This window comes from Homalodisca vitripennis, chromosome 4 (assembly GCF_021130785.1).
Source record: "Homalodisca vitripennis isolate AUS2020 chromosome 4, UT_GWSS_2.1, whole genome shotgun sequence".
Lineage (NCBI taxonomy): Eukaryota > Metazoa > Arthropoda > Insecta > Hemiptera > Cicadellidae > Homalodisca > Homalodisca vitripennis.
In genome coordinates this window covers 53,836,006-53,856,709 of record NC_060210.1, presented here as the reverse complement: position 1 = coordinate 53,856,709, position 20,704 = coordinate 53,836,006, and positions in this window count along the sequence as shown.

Sequence of the window (20,704 nt, the reverse complement as noted above, 5' to 3'; positions counted from 1 at the left end):
TGAGCACTATAATAAAAGCCAGATACGTGTCGCGTAACTGATTCGCTGACGCTGACATATGTGTTAATATGTCAGGCGTTAAAATGTCATATGATTGTCCTTAGTTTGTTTACAAGTGCTCAATAAGCGAGTGATATTGCCCATATACAAATTAAGCTCCCATGCAATCATCTAAAACTATAGTTAGTTTTGATGCAACAGAGTAGCTTCATTGAAGTGGAATACATCCTAGCTACAAACACTATTAATGTAACAAAACTACTTTTATTTTTAATTGTACCGTATAAAAGCTAAGATTGTCTTTAAATATCATAAAGCTGAAAATGTACAATACATATTTCATACCATGATAAGAAGGAGTTTGTTTTTGATTATTTATCAGATAAAGTGGGTTAACACGTCCCATAGGAGTATAATTACAGCGGAGTTAACAAACCATGAAATATATCGCGTGCCCCCGCAATTGTATCAGATAGAGTAGCAGCCCAGGGCTTGTACAAGTTCTACATCTCAACACCTGCACAGGTTTATTCCCTTTTGAGATAACAAGGGTATTCGTTTTGATTATTTATCAGATAAAGTGGTTAACACGTCCCACAGGAGTATAATTACAGCGGAGTTAACAATATTGTATCAGATAAGAGTAGCAGCCCAGGGCTTGTACAAGTTCTACATCTCAACACTGCACAGGTTTATTCGCTTTTGAGATAACAAGGAGTTTGTTTTGATTATTTATCAGATAAAGTGGTTAACATGTCCCACAGGAGTATAATTACAACGGAATTACAATATTGTATCAGATAGAGTAGCAGCCCAGGGCTTGTACAAGTTCTACATCTCAACAATGCACAGGTTTATTCGCTTCTGAGATAACAAGGGGTTTTATTTTTATTATTTATCAGATAAAGTGGTTAACACTTCCCACAGGAGTATATATTACAGCGGAGTTAACAATATTGTATCAGATAGAGTAGCAGCCCAGGGCTTTTACAAGGTTCTACATCTCAACACTGCACAGGTTTATTCGCTTCTGAGATAAAAAGGTTTAACGACGACTCTTGAACGATGAGATGACGCATCGTATCTATATAAAAGATGTCATTTTTGTTGAAGAAATTGTTGTAGGGAATTCAAATTCTTTATGTTAACTATCTGAAAGACGCAGTTTTACTTGGTATCCCTAATACAGTGTTAATATAAAGCAGTAAACCAGTAGTTTGCTATTATTTTGTTGATGTTTCTTTGCATTTAATAGATATTTAAAACAATGTGTGGGTAAAACCTCATATCGCATTGTTGGTACGCTATTACTCCAGGGTATCCCTCATGTAATTAAAAACTCTTAACCAATTACTGATAATTGGGTCTAGTATGGTAAAAAACGGTAGAAGAACAATAAAGATGAATAAGGAGTGGATTAGATAAGCACAACCTGAAAACACATACGTCTTAAAAATATCAAGCTATGGCAGGAAACATATTGGATTTTTGTAATAAGATCTTTGTCATAGGTGAAGGTATACGTTTTGTAATATGGTATATTATAATTACTCAAGTAACAGTCAAGGTGGGAAGACAAAGCCCAATTTATGGAAATAAATTCCATTTCTGATAAGTCATTGGCAAGAACTGTATTTCCATACTGTAAAATGGTAAAGTAAACAGACTTTGAAACAGGGTTAGAAATGTATAAGAAAGTTATAAAGCAATCATGACAACTAACGATGAATGAAGATACAGAAGTTCAACTGTCATTGTGTGTTGAATACAATCCCCAACCGAAGCAGTGCAATGTCATCTTATATCCCTACTACAGATACGGTCGATGCGTCAGACACAGCCCCGAGCCATCTAGCAGTGTAGTCTGTTCTTGTCGGTCTCTATGTCACATCAATTAGTGCACCACAGCTTATCATTTTCTTACGTATACACTGTGTCTCAAATATTCGTTATTAGTTCTCAAGAAATGTTATTGCTTTGTTTAATTATTTTAAGGTTAAGACGTTTTTCTACACGATAACTTATCATTTCTGACGTATACATTGTGTCCTCAAAACATTCGTTATTAGTTCTCAAGAAATGTTATTGCTGTGTTAAGTATTTTGAGGTTAAGACGTTTCCTGCATGACAGCTATAATTATTATTTATACACTGCGTCTCAAATATTCGTTTTTTGTTCTAAATACATATTTATGTTGTGTTAAATTATTTTGTAGTTAATATGTTTAATGCAATGACATATTATCATTTCTTATGTATACTCCGATGTCTCTAATATTACTTTTTCGGTCTTAAAAATATTAATGTCGAATTTATAGAAATAGCTGTAATTGATACCAAAACTTACTTATCGCTCTATAAAATCGCTTTAACTTCGTACATTTAAACACATGCAACTTATGGTGAAATTGATCAATAAAGGTAAGTTTTACGATCAAATTATTAGCATATTAAGGGAATTAGGCTATTTAAGTATTGTTATCCTCCTCTGGGGTTAGTAATGTTATTATATACCAGATCACTGAACATATTACTCTATATTATTTTACGTTTAAATAATCCAACTCAAATAACATAAAAAATATAATTATATATAATTAAACAATATATTTTATCGTAAATACGATACTATTTTTGGTGGGTTGCTAAGTTTTACATATATTCTTATGGGGGTGGGGGGGGGGGGGGGTGGGGGGGGGGGGGGGTGGGGGGGGGGGGGGGTGGGGGGGGGGGGGGGTGGGGGGGGGGGGGGGTGGGGGGGGGGGGGGTGGTATTTAAATTCTAGCCAATTTGTAGGCTTATACACTATCGCTATTCAATCTTAGTCCTTAAGGCATCCTCTGCCGGCTGCAAACAAAAGAATGTTTTTTCCTTGTTCAAAACATTGTTTAATATCACGCTTGATAGTCTTGAAGATATATCTGTTTGATCTAATAGTATTTAGAACATAAGAGGCAGTAGGTTTTCCATAACTGATCCAACTGTATTTTATAATTTATTAGTATAACATAATATACAATCTACCCATTATGGTATGCAAAGTTATTTAAATATTCCACCCTCTTATAATATCTTCAATGAACTAGTCCAACTTTAAACTTATCTTAATTTATTATGCAGACAGTACATTTCTCGCTTCTCGTTCTTTACCTGCTGTTCTTCGTAATAAAAAACGGGAGACATCCGCTTAACAAAACTTGATAAAAGTTCTATAATTTTATTTTTCTGGTGTGCTGTGTCACTTGAAATATATCGTCTTTAGAACTCGGATTTTAAATGTGTGATTTAAATGTAACTTAACGTAATCTTAACGTCATATTGGACAGAGTGTGGAAATAGGACTATCACGTGGACGTGAAATCTGTACTTGTTTAACAGTTCATAGGCCACTTCGTTCGAATCTGTGCCAAACAGCTCGGTTAACATTACCATCTAAAAGTCATTATTTATTATACTTTGAAAAGACTCAGTAATTTAAATTAGTGTCAGAAAACAAAAATTTAAAATAATAAAGTATCTTTAAATATTGATAGTCTAGTAAGGACAAGAAAAATAAGTTAAATTGAATGAAATATAATTTCTAACATTCGATAAAACAAGTAATTGATTTTATAAACAAGCATTGTTGCTATAGGCTTGAAACATTTGTATGTGTGATAAATACAATTTTTAAACTAAATTATAATGATACGTTGTGAGTTGTTAGAAGATTAAGCAAGTGACAAATTGGGATATCATTGTGTTCCCTAACGAGGTAGATATCGGTCTCATGTGTGTAAGGTGTAACAGTGAATAAGGGTCTGGTTTTATTTATGCAAAGCCCTCGAAGCTGCGGGAGTGAGTCTACAGTGCACACATTTATAGGGTCACTTTCACACACACAAAAAAGCCTTGCTAGGGACAAGTAGCCAACTGATTATATTTACCTGCTTCGCTAACGTTGCGCACATCAGAACTATTATTCTTGATAATTAAGTTAACGAGTGAGTACTCTACTGCTTCGCATCGAGGTTTAAGTTGGAGATTCTGTATTACCCATCACGTGTATGAGCCACCCCGGATCCAAGTTCTGGCACGTACTTTATAAATTTACTGTATTTAAAAAGTTTGTATGCCATATTTTTTACAATGTTATGTATGTGTATACTAAAAATGTTTCTAACGATCGCGATCTTCACTCACATCCTCGTTTCACATATTATCATGCATATCGTCTTAGTGGAAAAGTCAATCATGTGTTTCTGTTTCAAATTCTATACTTGGAATACGTGCATGTTGTTCCAATGTACTTTTAATAAAAAGCAGATAATTTACATAATATATGACATGAAATGGAATAATTTTGAGTTCAGTTCCTTAATCGCTAAATCATAATCAATTATGCCATGAAGTTACAGTGGACAATAATCGTAAATGATTATTAAAAATGCGATTTGTAGAATAGTTCGTTTGTAATAAAATCAAGACTTAAATTAGTAACTATCAATATTTTCCCAATGTGTTTTATTTTTATAAAACGAGTTAGCTACTTACACGATATTTATGATTATATTACCTTTGCATGGAAGCTCTCTCAATCGATAGACGATTTCCAAAAGTTGTGATGTGCCGTACCAATATATGTGATAGGCGTTGTCAAAAATATAAAGACATACATTGGGTGGTAAAGTTTAAAACTCAGGTTTTATATTAAAGATTTTAAAACAACATATGCGTTATTTTGAAACTGAAATTTTTTACATTTCAGAAAGGGATACATTTTCATGTGAGTAAATGATTTGAATATACTTTCCACCACCGTTTAATAGCGAATAAATTAAAATAATGTGACTCTTCTATTTTAGATTCACATTTCCATCATCCTGATTCAAAAAATATTACTAAATGACTATGTCAAGTTCAAAACCTAAATTAAAAAAATAAAGAAATATAAAACCAGAATACAAACCACTACAGAACTGAAGTGGTATAATCGATTTATAAGTGTGAGTTGTAAATGTGCTGTGATAAGATATTACGAGTTTCCTACACGTTAACACTCATGCACTCCACCCATACAGTCTCCAAACCTGGACATAGATGTTAACTTAGCGAGCCCACTACATATTACGTGTGTCTCCATCCTGTTCTACATTCAGCTACATTAACATTTGAATGTTAATTTTCCATTACACAGTACATCTGTGAGTAGTAATTGTTAGCAAGTTATTTATATCTAGATTTAATGTTTCAGACACGGTTGTTAGTCTTGAACTATAAAAATTAAATAAATAGATGATTAGTATACCTAAATTGCATATTTAGTTATATTGTATATTTATATGTCGTTTAGTGGGATACCAATCTAATATGTCCCCAAATATTGGATATCACAGCATCAGATTTAAGAAACCAGTACGCTTGAAAAGACACGCAGATTCCTCATAGACAAAATCTAGGACCATCCTAATTATTGAGATTAAATTTAGTTATAAGCCATATGATGCGCTTATAAAGTATAAAGTTAAAATATAAGCGTTACAGAGGCTTAAATTGTGTATTCTACTTAATATATATATATTTTGTTTTTTTTAAATATTTTCTTTTAAATGAAAGGTCTCTGTATGTTTTATGTATAGCGTTAAACCGCTAATACCGAAATAGCATACTTTTCTTATCAACAGCTAAACTCGCGCTAGTAATGTTACGCGTTGATGGTTTACCCTTAGGCCTTTTACATCTTAGATTAAAATAGAACTGCTCCCAGTATTGAACTCTGAGGTAGTCTATGCATAATAAATTCTTTTGCCCCTGAATAGTATTACTAATTTTTCCTATTACCTAATGTATTCTAAAAGATAGGTCTTGATGTCTCATCTAAGAAACTCCGTGATATCTGCAATTCACATGTAGGTATAAAGTTCTTGCCTTCGTGCTCGATATTTCAATAATCATGGTATCATTATCTTTGATCTCCTAAAGTTCCCAATATTTGCGTTATTAGAATCGCTTTACATTAAATTTTGTGTAATATGTGTATTTACAAACAAGCTCCCTGATTTTAAAATTTTAAAATTGGACTACAAGTCGATTTCCAAAGTACATTTTACTCCTCCCCGAGGACGGGAAGAAGATTACTGTATTTAGAAAGTATTAAAGCTGGAGCACTGTCATCATTAAGTGTTCACGCAATTTATATATTTTTCATTTGTGTTAACTTTTAAGCTCGTAGTTACATTGAAAAAATATTTACTTGTTGACGTTTACCGTTATCCTCTCACTTTAAGAGTACGGGAACTTGTGTCACTGTGTGTCTGTCGCGAGATTATTCCGAGAAAGAACTGACCTACAGAAGTTGAAACCTTGGATGAATCGATCATTTTTAAAAACGTTCTCATCGAATTTGATACGTATAATTATTAATGAGACAAGTCGTTGATATTGATCTTATGGAGCAACCACCATGGTAATAAGAAAATTTGAAAAGAAACTAAATAAATAAAAAGATTCTGTAAGAAAATTAATATTGTCATATTTGCATGTGACAAATACACACATCTAGCGTAAATATCAAAATAGAACGACCTATAGACATTACATTTTGCATTCCTTTTGCGTACTCCTACCTTATTTATAATAATGGATATAATAATTTTAAACACTAATTAGAAACAGTGATCCTGGACAGTGAATGCTTAAATATTCACGGTAGAAGACTTATTAGTTCTTATGTTAATTAAATAATAGTAATTTTATTCCTGGAAAATAAGTACTTATGGAAATGTAAGAATGTGTTTTAATTAATAATTTGTATAATACTGGAGATTAATGGCTTTTTTACAATAGCTGTTTATACCATTTAACTTTGTACTGCATTACCATTTATTTTTATTACTGACGTAATAACAGTAACAGGTGAGTTAAAAGAGTACTCCACCACACAGTATGCGGTAACCAACTTCTAACGTGAAGCTTACAACTTAATTTGTTGTAAATTACTAATTCATTAAAGTTGGAATATTGAAAATGTTGATCAAATCTTATATGTAATGCCATTTTTGAGCTAACCAACTTATAAAACATATTTTGTGATATAACAATTTGAAATAAACCCTGTCTTAATTGGTGGAGTGGTTTGTGAGAAGATAAAGAAAGGAAAGGGAGTGTGTTATTGTTTTATATGTTATATGACAACTAGGACGTAACATATATGTTAAGATATATGCTTTATTTTGCACACAAGTCTTTAAGTGAAATCAATTAATATATTTGCAGTCATCTAACTTCTGAATACAATATACCAGACAGAGCTGGATGATAAAGTGTTATTTTGTTTTGCGGTTGGCAGGCCTTTCCACAAGCGGTTCGTAATTTGTCAGTGGCTGAGCATGAAATATTGCTCAGATTTTATTTCCCCATCCCACAAGCGGTTTTTAATTGACCAACAGCTATTGATACGTTTTAATGTGTATTTTGTATACAAGTAAAGCATTGAGTAGTAAGAGCACTTTAATATAATGATAAAGTGATAATGATAAAAAGTAAAAGCAAATACAATTTAAAATTGTATACTTGGTTTTTTATTATACTCTGGTAAAAATCTAAAATAATTTGATAGGTGAAACTTCACAACAATATTTTATCTTGCAGAAAAGAATGATAAAGTGATCAGTGCAAATTTCTAAACAAACAGTTTACTGCAGTTTTTGCATATATTTTCCCTCGGAAAGTATATCGTAGGCATTTCCATATAAATGCCAAGCGTTCCTAAGTTAATGGTGGTCATTACAAAATCCGCCCAATTCCTGAACTAGTTCAAATCGTTAAACTTCTAGAGAATCGTGTGTGTGAATACGTCGGAGTGTGAGTTTCTTACAGAGCATAGCAACTTCCATATCCAAGCACAATTAGCATTAGTTAGAATAGTTAGAGCAATAACCTTAGTCATCATTCCTGAGGCATTTGAGGTGGTTCAATTGAATTTTACTTGTGAAAAGATTTTCTAAATAAATTTAACATCTCTGAGGACCTAACTAAGGTACTTTAGTTAGAAAATATGTTATTTTCGTCGTACTTATCAGAACCTAATAAACGTGGGTTAAGAAAAAAAATGTAAAATATTTGTAGTGACATACATAATAGGGAATTTTGGGGGGGGGGTGGGGGGGGGGGGGGGTGGGGGGGGGGGGGGGTGGGGGGGGGGGGGGGTGGGGGGGGGGGGGGGTGGGGGGGGGGGGGGGTGGGGGGGGATGGCCGCCCAACAACAGTCTCAACTGATGACAATTTATTGCGGGTAAGTTTAGCTGTAACCAAAAGTCCTCGAAAATCGACCAGACGATTAGCATCTGAGTTGGATTTATCACGAAGGTCAGAGCAAAGAATGTTACACAATCAGAATTATAAGTCTTACATTCCACGTTTATTACATGGATTACTTGAAGATGATCCACATCGACGACTTTAGTTTTGTGGATTGATGCTTAACCAACACAAACATGATCCTAAACCTTTTTAATAAAATTATTTGGTCTGACGAGGTCAATTTTAAGATAAGTTAACAGACATAACTGCACTTATTGGTACTGACAGTCAAAGTCTTTTGTTAGAGCAACAGCTGAATCAACCTGGTGTGAGTGTTTGGGGGGCAATATCATCATTTGGCGTACTTGGACCATATTTTTTTGAAGGAACAGTGACAGGAGATAAATATTTGGATATGCTTCAGAATTACGCGGTACCAGGACTCATGACGTTTGCAGAAAACTTTCAAGAACTTTACTTTCAACGCGATGGTGCTCCACCACTGCCGTTTGCGATTATTTAAACGAACGTTTCCAAAGAAAAGTTATTGGTCGAAGGGCAGATATTGACATGCCCCAACGTTCACCAGATATCACACCAATGGATTTTTTCCTATGGGGAGTAGTCAAGGACTCTGGTTATTCCCGAAAGCCTCATACTATTGACGAACTGAAAGACCACATACATGACGCATTTTATGATTTGGACAATGATCCCACACTATGCCGTAGAGTATGTAACAGTATTCCAGAAAGACTTCAAAGATGTATTAATAAAGACGGAAAACAATTTGAATATAAACAGTAATTGTAAGTATTGTTTGTAATAAAAAATAATTTCAAATAAATCTAGTCTTGTTTTAAACCAACTGTCCAGTGACTTTTGCGCCACCCTGTATACTATGTAATTTTATATAACCAAAGAGTTTAGAACATTCCAGTAGCTAGAAAACGATAAATTAATAAAAGAACTACCTATTAGTTCCACCTCTGTTACCTGTAGCAACAGTAAAAACTATTTTGTAATTGTATTATACATTCCGCAGTATTGTAAACAAGATATGATTATGATATTAAAATTAGGACTAATAGTATATAATGACTCAAATATTTATATTCAACTAATAAAAAATAAAACATTATATTTATGATCAGGCGCTACAGGAGAGTTCATATTTATGAAACATGGTGTTCTTTTCCATATGTATTTTGTTGTTAATATTTTTCACCAGAAAAAACTAACAATCATGAAGGTGAGAAAATTTCCAGTTGGTTAGTGTTCACTAAGTTTATTGCAAAGGAACTCTCATTTCATATCTCTAAGTAGCCTCTTGGATTACCTATATTTGACACCATCTAGTCTTTTGAGTTCATCTGGCTTCTACAAAGCTATTGACTCTAAGAGGACCACCTAAATTTTAGATCTACTCTTATCTAAACTTTAACTATCATTAGGGCAAAATGACCTCAGTGTAAATCTCATATCACAAGACAGCTGGTCATCTTCTATCTTTGAACCAATCTGGTCTTAAAGACACTCAAATATCTGAAAGAAACTTCTTCAGCCAATTATACCTCGAAAAGACTTCTTTAGCCAGGAGCACCGCCAATGTCTACTGAATATCTAGTCGTATTATGACTCCAGTCCTTAATGGTTTATAACTCACGATACTAACTTGTATGTAAGAACTCCCTCTTAATTACTGGTTTTTAATTAACTATTTGAACATTCTGGCTTGTTGGCTAAAGTATAATTCGAAGCCTGAGATCACTGGCAACCTCTGATTATAAATGATCGATTACAACTTTTCATTAGTTTTACTAAACGTTTACAAAATTGCCTGGTTTAATGAATTTTTTAACGCCAGAAGCATCCACCTTGTGACGTTAATAAGGATCTAGGTTCTATGGCCCTTGGCCTCTGAAATCAGCTAGTATCTAAAAGTAGTCTTTCAAAACAAAGTATAATTCCGATAAAATAAGAATACAAGTATAGTGAAAAAAGTCCAGTCCAAATTCTTTAATCGTCTCTGAAGCTCTGAGGTCTTGCTCAGATTAGCATCTATAACGGCCATGAAAGTGTCACTCACTAAGTATTTACGACAGGGTCTGGTTCAGTTGAATTTCGAGATTCCAAGCAAACGTTGTTAAAATGAATACGTTACAAATACACCAAAAGTAAGTTATTCAATCAAACGAAAATATTTACCCAGTACCAAATTATTATAAAAAGTTCACATAATACATTGGTTGCAAATCTCCCGTAGCCAAATTATCTATTCGTTTGACAAATATTTGAGGAACTTTGTTTATTAACTATGCTCTTTATCATTAACTATCCTTTCATGATATTTTCATCATTTGTACAGCTATAGAAAAGTATTTTTCAATTTAACTTTCATGAGAGAGAACGTTATGTTTCAATTTTATTTATATCAACAGTGTAATCCCGAATGCTAGTTTATGCGTGAGTAGAATTACGGTCGCAACATAATAACACTGCCAATGGCGTATTAAAGATCGTACATCCGGGACCGATCAGAATGCAGGATATTACAACATAGCATTATCGCCCCACGTACACGGCCTGATACCCTCCCTGTGATATTGGACACACAAATGATGTAACATCACTCTGTTTTCTCTGGACGTGGTTTAGTTTACATTTATGTCGTATATTTTAATAGAAAACAAACATTATGGAACATAATGTACGTGTTCTTAAACTGCATGTATTTTATAGATAGCCTAAAAATGTATTATTCGTATTTCCAGTGGTCAGAAAACCACTTAAATATTCTTGCAATAATAAGTAACAGTTTTAACAACAAACTTTCAGTACTGTGATGCTATCCGAGTTTTTGGGGAGAATTTTTATTACCGAGGGCAAAAAAGCTACATTGTTAGAATAAACATACCTTATTAGACTTATTGTGGATTTTACAGGTTAGTACGATGATCTGTTTTTGTTTTCTACCTCCCAAATGGGGGTGATGTCAGCGAGAAGGGAGGAACTCTGTCCCCATGTACTATTTCTTATTAAGTTATACGTATGCATATAAAACTTTAAAGTTGACATTTATAAGCCCGCACGTTATATAACCTTCAATTTAGGTACTATTTCAAGGGATGTTTTATATTTTCGCCAGAATTGCGGGCGCCAACAAATCCGAGCGGTTCCTTCCCGACCTCAGATCTCTTGCCAGATCTTCCAACGTGATCTGTTGTCGGAAATTCGAACAAATCTGATAAGTGATCTGTGGTTGGGAAAGTACCGATCGGAAATGGCCCTGGCCTTCGGCGTGGACCTTAGTGCCACAAGAACGCCTGGTGAAAAAAGAAAAACATCACTCGAGATGATACAAAACTTGAAGCTTAAATCTCGTGAGCGCTCGCAAAGGTTAACTTTAACTTTAGTACACATTTTTACGACCTACTAGTAACATTTTATGACAACCTAATCTAAACCTACTTACAAGGTAGATGGAGTGATAACAAGTAGTAGATACAGATAGAGTTACTTCTTTCTTTCCGACACCATTTTCTATTGGGATTTAGATATGAAGAACCGTCGTCATAATGAAATTAGATTTTTACCATAATTAAAATAAAGTCTGTTATTTTTTTGTGTAAAATAGTTATTTTGTTTGGATAATTAGTACCAAGGTACTAATTTTTCTTAAAACTTCATTACTTTTACATATTTTAATCAACAACAGAAACAAATTGTGAGAGTCAAGAATCATATAAATAGGTATGTTAAACTGTGATAAGACATACATTTTTGCGCAATGTCCATGAATACAACAGTGGAACTTATTGTCACGATTTAAAATACAAAGCTTTGCTATTACATTAACAAAACTGCTAACATAATATTCAAAACTTTGTACTGGATTCATTTTGTATAACTATACCAACTAGACAAAATGAAGATAAGTATTACAATTTTATATAATCATATATGTTGTGCAATTTATTATTATTGTGCCAAGAGTTATAGAAAAGAGTGTGTATCTTTGGTAATTTGTATGTGTTTCTTATGCCTATGGTGGTGAAATAATATATTAATATACATTTTTTATTGTATAAGTTTGTATAGTTGACGAAAATTTTTGTTATATACTAAGATATCTGCATGCTTATTCTTATGCTTCAGATTTAGGTAACAGATAAAGTGGGCAGATACCTGTTCTCGTATCGAAGTGGTTTATTTTTGTTACATTTTATGATAGTAAACTCCGGGATCCTCTTACTGTTATAAATCATCCATCGTCAATAATGGTACAAAATAGATAACTCAGTGTTATACTCTCATATCAATTTATAACCTTTAAATTATCGTTATTACGTACGAGTAATATTTTAAAAAAGCAACGCATGTAGTATTTCTGGTTGATGTTATAATTATATGTATCTAATCAATTACTGCAAACAGATTAGAAGCATCAGTCACAAGTTATTTGTAAAGCATCTTTGATTTAAAGTTGGAAAACTATGTATAACATTGAAAAATCCTTATTGAAGACATCGGAATCTAGAAATTATAAAATTAAAAACAAACAAAATACAGGTTAATTAGCTGAAAAGGTTATTTGGAAGATAACACAAAGTGTGTTATGTAATTTATACTTCGGAAAAAGCGAGAAAATCTCTAATTGCACATGGTCCAAAAAGGGATCTTTGTGCTGCTCCCGGAGTGACAGAATAAGTAAGGTAGGATGTAGGAAACGTCCCCGGTCTAGATCCTACGAGGAGTGATAATCAACAATATTTCAATCATGCCACTTTGGAAGAAATAGATGCTATGTTTCGGCCTCTTCCAGTCAAAGCGAGTTAGTAGCGCAATGCTAATAATTGTGTGCACGAACTAAAGTAAAAAATTCATACTTTAAAATTTCATTGGTTTACTTCTTGAAGTTTTGATGTTTAGAAATTTTAATAAACCACATTTTTAAGTCTTTCAAAGACATTCGTTTTAGACATTTGAACACAGTTATGTACTTAATGATATTTTTCAAAATTTACTTTATTATTTCTGGTTGGGTTCTATTGGAATGGTTTTAGTTGTATAAGGAAAACTTGGTAAATTAACACGAATCATCACTATTCTAACAAATATCGGTAGGTACATAAATTAAAGTAGTAAGTACTCCAAAATATTCCCATTAGACGGTAAAATTAAACCAGTTCATGATATACGTATTGGCACTTATAAAGTCATTACCGACCAGCAGTATGTTTGGTTCGTGTCGACCTTAATGGTTCTGTTCTGTCATTAGTCTAACCTCACATACCACAGCAGTGGTGGGTCGAACTGGTCATCATACCGACCGTCAGCATCCACTTATTGTCTTCTACCACTACAGTATGCATGACACAATCTGTCTGCAGCGTATTAAACTGTCAAACCATGTATTCTAAAACCTTCTTTAAATTTCATTGACCAATCTTTCAGAATCCACTTTCAAGAACATATATTTTCCAGATAGTATAAAAATACGTATATTTGTGTCCATTTTTCACATATACTTGTCATAAATTAATTTAGCTTCTACTTTTATATCGAGAAATAATAGTTAATGAACATTAAAAAATGTACTGTTTTACAGCGAGAAGTAGATAATTGTGTTTTGGAAATTATAGCCCATTGATTAGTCTACTTGTGTTATCTTTTAAATGGTAGGCAGTCATAAATAATTAACTATTTTAATGTTTTCGTCTAAGGTTTACTAATTATTAATTTGGAAAGTGCCGTTCTAACGTAGGCGCCTTACCTCCGTATGAAGTTATGTGCTCTAAAATACCAAGGAATTAATTGATGCGAATTTGGAGAGTTTTGTATAGCTGGCCTTCTACAAATAATTTATAATCCAAATAAATATACTGCGATACACTTGTATACAAACTTTATGGGAGACGAAAAAATACAGGAATTGATATTTTCCTAAAAGATAATTATTATCCGTATACACATATCATTTCCATTACCCGCGAGTTCGTTTATCTTAGTTTTTCAGGTTTGGCCATTTCTATGTTTAATAATTAATTAATAATAAAAGTAGTTTGTATTAGTTTAATTTCCTTAAAACGCATTGTCTGATATAAATGCCAGTACGTAATTAATATTTCCTTTTTAATTATAAAAGTTGTATATCTAGATTGACAGAGTTGGAATGGAGCATGCTGTGCAAATTAAAAAAAAAACCACCATAATTATTGCTTTAAGAAAAGAAAAGACAAATTTATAAAAAAGTGAAATAGTCCACTATTAATCTTAGTTTCCCAAATTTTAGTCACCTGATGTTTAAGGCTCCTGACTAGAATAAGTTATTTTAGAATAAGTGGTGATATCATTATTACGATATTTCACGTGGGACTGAATGTTAAAATGACAAGAAACTGGTAGTCATTCAATTCCTTCGATTCAATAAAATTTTATGACTCTTTTTGGATTATTTAATGACAGACATTTTAAAATTTAATATGATTTGATAAGTTGTTCTAACGGGTCCAACACACGATATGTTTGTTGAACGAGTTAAAGACCAAAGATGTGTAGAATACGGGTATCACAAAAATGGACATTTTTACTCCAAAGTTGTTCAATATTTAAGAACGTAAAGTAAAAGAATCCGTCGCAGAGAGTGTTTAATAATAAATACATGACATCTGTAAAGTTACGATAAAGTTTTATCGCACTTATCAGAAATACTTCTTGCCGCTTGTAAAGGTTCTGATTATACGTTCAGTAATATTGTAGTATTAACACGCACCTTGCATAATATAAGTTTTATAAATAGATTTCCTTCTGAACAATATAAATAAATAATAATCACAAAATATTTTTCTTTCTTTATTGATTCGGTAGTTAAATTTCTAAGTAAGAGTTACATAGATTAAATGCCCAAAACTAAGAGGAAATGCTAGGTTTTGATTGGTCACGTTGTAGAATATATCACAGAGAGTCACGTAAAGAAGAGATACGAGGTATAACATTAGGTGCCATAACTGCATGTCATACTGTCGTTACTGACCCCGGATATATGATGCTATCAAGGAATGTTACGAGGTATTCTTTGTCTGTGTGATAACGTATGTATTAACATATAGCTACAGGTGTGATGGAGTTGGTTATTTTATTTTATTTTTTTTAAATACACATTTTGTCTGTTATAATGGTGTATATAAAGTTTATATTTATAATTTAACCAAGACAGCTGTACATTATTATATTTTGTTTCACACATAGTTTTGTACAATGTCTTTCGTAGTTTTGGGAGTGCCCGACGCTCGAGTAGTCTAAAACTTCGGACTTTAATTCTTCGATTAACATTAACTCTTTTTATCAGTAACCTACCGAGTACCTTATATTGTATTATGTCTTATTTATATAATTTGTACATATAGGGATATTTAAATATTATTAATTAATTTAGTATTATAATAGATATTGTGAGAGTAAAACGGAAAATAGCACTATGCAAATAGAACAACGAAACAACATGCTATAAAAAACTTCTCTTAAAAATGGAATTAACTTTATTATTCATGCCCTAGTTATCTGGTGTTTAGTCCACGTGGAATTTTACGTTTCAATTCCAAAACTGTTCAAGTTGGTAAACAAGTTTGTGACCTTGTTCTATCTAATTATGCTAAACTATGGTTTTAATATTCATGAATTAATCACTTAATAAAATTGTTTTTAAAATCTCATTGTCATTTTTAGGATAATCCTTGTCATTTATGTGATTCCATGTTGTTGTTTTACACAAATTTAACTAAAACTGGTAACATTTTACTAAAGAAATGTGTTTTAATATTTCATTCATTAATCATCAATATGTTTTCAAATTCTGCTGTATTGCTACATAGTCGACTCTGTGATGTTAATCTTATGTTACATTATATTTATTATGTGCCAGATGGCAGCCGCTACGTCTTGTACTTTGCCTTTTACAGTTTCTGGAACATTTATTTAATTTTTAAATACTTAGTACATATTTCCATATCTAATATTTCGATTGCAATTATGCAAAAAGCATGAAAGATTATATACACATTAATTTCAGTCCTACTCTCATTAATGCTTCTGAGAGTAGCCAGGGAAATCAAGCGTTATGCAGAATAACTAGAAGCATGAAAAACCAGTAGCATTTGTTGCTCAGAATTAACATGAAGCTTCTAGATATCTGACCTCGACCGGTGCATTTCTTTATTTGTACGATTTGTCGGAATTTAACAGTTACCATTGTAGGACATTTATTCGATTAATAAAACAAACTAGTTTTAGTAAAACGTTTTAAAGCTGTATAAAAAGTAGAAAAAAAATTAAAAGTTACATATTGGCATATCTTTCAAAGTAGGACAACAGAAATAAGAAATACACAAAAACATCCGTTTTGCACTTCAACAGTACGAAAAGTAAGTCATTAGAACAAAACACATAAATTTTTCATTAAACTCTTATAATTGAACGTTATACCACGTAATGTAAAATAGACTAAACCTGTTTCCATATTTTGCAAACCATGTGCAAACATGTTTCAGAAATCATGAGCGTTTGTATTAAGAAACTATTTTAACTATTACCTGTTTTAACTAATTCATCCCCAAATTGTTGGACAAATTTTACTGTACAATATGCAAAGTATTACACTGATAGGTTTTAAAATTATAAATTGAGAATTAAATAATGTACCAAAATGTCATAGTTATTACCACCAGTATGCAGTTCTGTAAGTAATTATACAATCATAAGATCTAGATTTGAAAGTTTTCACGGCGTACAACAAATATTTATGGGATTTTGAACTAAAAACAGAATTGTAGAGAATTAATTATGAAAAGGATAGTTTATTTTTTGTCATCATAAGATATATAAAATAAGTTTTTACACACTTTAATATGCTTCTATGTGAGCTCTCACTGTGGCACGACGGACAACTAAACGATCGCAATGTTTATTTGTTCCCTAAGTGATGCAGGACCATGATAGTAGCTAGAACGATGTTTTTGATGTAGTCCCAAGTCCAAGTCCAAAGGGTTCAAGTAAGAGGTTTTTGGTGGCCTCGAAAAAGGACCACATCTACAAATCCACCGAGCAGTCAATCGGTGTGTGTCGAGATGGCGCCTGCGCATGCGTACACCTGCAGCTTCTAGGCCATCCCGATATTAAAACTCAAACATTTTACTTATATTATAACGTAACATTTTTCATAAATTATATGTTAAATACTGGTTCATGTCTTTCGATGACCCTACATAATATACATAATCAATTATTTCAAATTTGATGTTACAAATTGAGACTCTTAAAGTTTAAAAAAATTATTACTTAAATATAATCTGAGAGTGTTTAAAGAAAATTAAACAGCGTTAACTTTACATCTATGGTGTATAAAGAGACAAACAATACTTTAGAGTGGGGTTTCTTGCACCGTTGACTGTTCTGCATAAGATTAATATACTGATGTTCTTGTCCCTATGGCTATCAGCTAAACGTACCACACCTAGTCATTATGTAGATTAGACCTGCTGGCGCTCTGCCGATAACTTGCGTGACAAATGTTTATGAGTTGCAATGTTAGATATGAACATATTTCTGGACTAAGCATTTATCTTTAAAACATTATACTTTACTAAAGAAATGAAGGCCGTGCTCTATTATAATCCAAAATATTTCTTCAATATTACTTAGAACTCAACGTTTTTTTTCAAACTTTAAGCAACAAAAACAAATATTCAAACAAAACTTTTCGGCCTTTTACTCCTAGTATATATTAATAACTTAGAAATTATTTAATGCACTATCGTATGAACGTTACCGTACTCTAATTACTAAATCAGAATATCATATATTAATACTACACGTGTGAGTTTCCTTAAAAACAAACACAGTTAATTTTAAAGTACGGTAACTAAATAATGGAAAGTACATGTTGCTGAAATAACTATTGTAACTGCTTTCCTAAATAAAAAATAACATAAATCTTGAAACATAAATTACATGTGTATATTATATAGTGGAAAGCGTGTAAGCGGAAAAGTTACATAATTTCTATAACATTATTAACATTTATATTCATTTACACTTAAGGACGTTAGTTCTTTGATATTCTAATAAAATCATACAGCTATTGTTTAATACACTTGCATTCGGGTCAAACACGTTCTGGTACAGTATGGATATTAAAATATTAAGCCTTTAATAATTATTATAACTCAAGCATATTTTCAAGGCATTTTCCATGAAGTGAAATTTTTACTGAAGCGTTCGTTAACCATATTAACGTTGACATGATGAGTGTTGTGACGGAAACTTATCTATTATAATTAGTTATTCTTCCGTCAAATAAATGTAATAAAACAGATTAATTATGCCTGGTAGTCTGTCGACCGGTAAATACTCGAATTTGAATTATCTGTATGACGATTTTATTGTTTTTTTTCCAGTGAAACGATTACAATAAATATTGGTACGAGAGACATAAGTGAATTTACCCTGAATTATCCGTATAATCAACGTCACAGGAACTGAAATGCAGGTAGTAACTAATAGCTGCCGATGTAATTAAATTTGTCAAGACCCGCCGGGTGAACATCCTCTAACAACATCAACGTTGGCCTCAAGTGCTGCTGAATTATGTACCCGAGCATGAAACTTGTGGAGGCTATCACTGTAATAACCACGCGGTCTATTATTCCGCTTGGGTTGCTACTGCTACTTATACTACAATTTAATAACTGGAAGGAGTAGAGTTCATATTAATTATTAAGGAAAAGACGCTTCCTGATATTTTTTAAGGAAGAGGGGAATCAAATTAAGACGGATATCCTGAGCTTTCTTTTAAACTTCTTATTAAATTGAATTAACCTTAACGTAAAGTTTTGAATAAATATATTTTTGTATTTTTGTATATATGTTTTAAAACTACGTCCTACATTACTAATGAATGTATACATAACAAAAATCACTTCTGGCATACTTTATTTTCTAATGTTTTTGTGGATACTCACTCAGATATGTTCTTAAAGTGGATGTATAGTTAAAATAAGGTATCTGAAATAGGTTTTAACGCGTGCATTTTGTACTATAGGTCGTAATAGCTCTGAAAGCCATAATTTCGTGTTCTGTAAAGTAATTAATTATACAAACTTTTTTTAAAACTGGTCTAATAATAATTTATACCCTAGTCTTGTTTTCGACGCGACACTCAAAACACGCTATGATAGGATATATCCTACATACTGCCGAAGCGGATATGAATCTATATTATATTTCTCGCTGTATACTCTGTTCCTACTAAGTAAATCACAATTTTGGGAGGGATTTAATCTTAAAATAACATTTTAAATTTTGCATCAAGTGTACTGGTAATATTAATATAAAAGTATATACTGCAAAATGTTGTTTCACACATACTGGCTAATTATATAATCACCTGTTTGTAATTTTTTCGTGATTTAAGAGGTTATCATGTAGTTAAGCACTCATCTCGAGTTTTTTCATATTAAAATATTCGTGTAATATGTGATTGTACCCGTTCAGTTGATTTGTACCTACAGCATGAGCTAACTCATTCACTTTCCTCCTCAGATCGTCCAATATCATTCTATAGATTTTATCGAAAATTTATGGCGTAATCATTTCTTTTGGGTGACCTGAACGTTTTGTATCACTAGTGTTGGATAACCACAATGAAACTCCACGAACTATTTCTTAACTATTGAAAAGGTGCCCATTCAACTTAGTATTTATCAAGTCTTTCATTAGTCTCAGTGATAATTTTTTACGTAAAAGCTAATGCTTAAATAGCGTAATAATTAAATTTTTTTTCCGTTTTTGTGAAAACTCACGAGATTGTCAGTTTTGAATGGCTATCAAAACCAACTGCACGACGCAGCTTGGTCAAAAAAAGAAAGTTGTCCACTAATAGATTACAGTTGTCTGCAGCACTGTTGCATTTAAAGTTACTGCGCGGGAAATTTAGAAACTCACTGACTTACAAACCGCCCTCGTAACAACTGTACATAACCAAATGGCTGCTTCTTAATCTTTGCACGGCTTATAGAGGTTACGATTTAAACCAGGATTTGCATTGACGTTTTATGCAATGGATTCCAAACGTAATGCATTTTAGACATCAATTGTTTGGCGCACTAAAGTCAAAAGCATACTCTGCAAAACACCAATACTGAATGTCGGCGTTCTGATTGTCCTCAGCAGTTTATTAGTAACGTTGTGAAGTATTTAAGGCAATACTTTTGAGCTTATTACTCAGCATGCTCACACCGTTACAAGGTAGAGCTCAAGAAACGTACACTTAGTTGCCCAAATTGTCATTCACACCTGTAAATATAATAGAGGATTAATATGCATGTTTTTTTTTGATAGGCTTTGACTCAGAGTGTTTAAGTACCAC